This window comes from Papaver somniferum, chromosome 1, assembly GCF_003573695.1.
Source record: "Papaver somniferum cultivar HN1 chromosome 1, ASM357369v1, whole genome shotgun sequence".
Taxonomy (NCBI): Eukaryota; Viridiplantae; Streptophyta; class Magnoliopsida; order Ranunculales; family Papaveraceae; genus Papaver; species Papaver somniferum.
In genome coordinates, this window is record NC_039358.1 from 219,936,341 (window position 1) to 219,938,071 (window position 1,731).

The 1,731-nt window shown below is 38.0% G+C and overlaps 1 non-coding gene across 1 annotated transcript; it reads left to right on the forward strand.

Moving 5' to 3' along the window:
- The first annotated feature begins 664 nt into the window (after positions 1-664).
- On the forward strand, positions 665-736 carry TRNAK-UUU. The gene has a single exon. It is a non-coding gene; the product is annotated as a tRNA-Lys (tRNA).
- Positions 737-1,731: the final 995 nt, after the last annotated feature.

Below are 1,731 nucleotides of genomic sequence, written 5' to 3' on the forward strand. Positions count from 1 at the left end.
AAGGATTGATCTCCGATCAAATCTCAACAAAAGGGGCATAAATGTAGTGGCAAAATATCTTAGGAACACGTGTCGAGAAATTAGGATAGATGTAGCTTAGTTTGATACAACTGTTTTTAGGGAATAATGTCCTCTCACTAGATCTTATCCTAACTAGTCAGCCCTAAGGGCACTATTGTAACTTGATTTGTATCCCTAACCTTTATAAGGGAAAGAGAGAGATGTTTCTAGAGATCGGCTTCTTCACCCTCCCACAACCTAGAGCTCAACAAGAACTCCGATCCCTTTTAATGGAGTTTGTATGTAACACCGATTTTGTAACACCACCAATCTTAGTGAAACACCGGGGACGTAGGCTTCATTAATGGCCGAACCACGTAAAAACTCTTGTGTCCATGTTTATTTCGATACACTCCATCTCTTCTTTGTTGAGTAGATCTTCATTTTAGGTGTAGATTTCTTTGGGGGTGGATGTTAGACTTTCAGCAACTACATTAATATTATAATTTTTTCCTTTCGGAAAACAAATATATTGCATGTACCTGCCAATATCACCCAAGGGGACAAATGGTACAAAACCTAGAGCTCAGTGGTACCATAACAAATTAGGAAGAACGAAGGTTTACATAATAAATTTAACTATTTCAAACTTACTAACGACAAGGCCGACTTAGCTCAGTGGTAGAGCGCGTGACTTTTAATCCCGTGGTCAAGGGTTCGATCCCCTTAGTCGGCGATATTTATTTTTTTATTTTTTTATTTTTTTATTTTGGCGATTCATTTTTCCATTATGACAATCGACACATGTTAGGTGGTAAATTCTTTTATCTCCTTTTGTCTTTTTGGTACCATAGGATTAGGAGAAGACATGATGCGAACCTAACTAATTAAGCATGTACACATGTAGGAATCTAGTTTATGTTATCGTTTGGTGAACCTAATTTGGATTCCTTACTTAAAAATGAACAAGCATCAATGCTTTATCGTTTGATAGAGTACAATCACCTTTTGAAGTTTCATATTTGGATTCTATGCCCACTTCATGCATGAATCACTGCCAAAATATATGGAGGGAAAGGGAATATCCTCAAAGTTTATCACATGGGCCAAAGTCATGCACCAATATTCAGCACATGGAAAGAATGCAGATCGAGAAAATTTTCTGCGTCAAAACGTATATCCACCATAGAACCTTCTCTGCCGGTGGTTAAGGAATTGGTGCATGACAATTAACTAGATCAAAATGAAAAAATCAGAGATATTTTGTACCTTCTCAACCGTTTTAGATAGAAAAAATGACGAAAAATTGCAACATTGTGATGCTCATGCCATCGTTGCTGCCTAATTTTCATGCATTTTGAGTGCATTTGGGATTCTGGATTTAAGAACCATTACGTGCAACAATATATATTCGCTAAGTCCACTGCCTTTGAGAAACACCCTTCTGTTTCCATGTCACTGTTGAGTCTTGAATTCTGATGGGTGTGTCCGTATGTGCTGGGCATAGATTCGTCGACTAACTTTGAGCTAATGTAAACTCATGCCAAAGTGGTTCTCAACTAACGCAAATAATGCGCCATGCAGCATATGCTCTACCCGTCATGAGCTTTGCTTAGCCGAATGTCGGACGATAATCATGCATACGCTTGTATCATTAACTAGAATGTATTTTCCAAGCTTTAGTCATGCCTTGGATTTATGCGTAGGAATACTCTTGGCAAATTGCATATT